This window comes from Schistocerca piceifrons, chromosome 7 (assembly GCF_021461385.2).
Source record: "Schistocerca piceifrons isolate TAMUIC-IGC-003096 chromosome 7, iqSchPice1.1, whole genome shotgun sequence".
Taxonomy (NCBI): domain Eukaryota; kingdom Metazoa; phylum Arthropoda; class Insecta; order Orthoptera; family Acrididae; genus Schistocerca; species Schistocerca piceifrons.
The window spans coordinates 458,350,582-458,351,436 of record NC_060144.1 but is presented as its reverse complement, the minus strand read 5'-3'; positions in this window follow the sequence as shown (position 1 = coordinate 458,351,436).

Sequence of the window (855 nt, the reverse complement as noted above, 5' to 3'; positions counted from 1 at the left end):
GTTTATTGTTAGTTGTTGCTTGTCGCGAGTCTGTACTAGTCTGCGCGAGTCGACAGTAGTAGTCAGACGGATACGGTAGAAGCGAGTCGACAGTAGTAGTCGGTCGGATACAGTAGCGAGTGGACGGTAGTAGTCTGCGGGAGTCGGCATGCATCGGCTGTGTGCTCTGCGCGCGACTCTGGTCAGGGTTCTGGAGGATGAGTATTGTTGTAGAAGGTAAAGAAGCAGCCTTGCGCATAACTAATAGTGTATGTTAATTGTAATTTAATTTGTTCAGAAAAAATGCCCCAATAACAATTTTTATAATATAAAGTAACTGTTTTAAAGAAAAGCATTCATTTCAATCTCCAATGGATTATCATTACTTCCAAGAATCAAAAAAATATCTATACGCCAGCATTTCACGAAGCTGTGTCGAAGAATATATAATTAAGAGCAGATATATTTGCAGTCTTTTATTGAGGTAAGAATTCTTGCTTTTTTTATTCAGAATACAGGGCCGAAGGTCAGCGCTGCTGTCCTTATAAAATTTACCAGATATTATTATTTCTGTTAGGAGGTTACGTTTGGCTCCATTTTCATTATTATTTAACATTTTTTGTATAAGGAGGTTACACTTGGGTCCATTTCCATTTATTCAATTTCTGCTGGGAGGCTACACTTGGCGACATCCGGCCAGGATCGTATTTCTTTGTGAATCTTCTGATAAGTAGTCATATATCTGCTCTTATTTACTTAAATGTAATTAGCATTTGGCGCAACTCATTTATTAATTTGTTACTCTTTCTTCCACAGATCATCGGCAATTTGTTGCTCTTTCTTATAATTGTGTTTGTTGCATTTTGCATTGTCTTT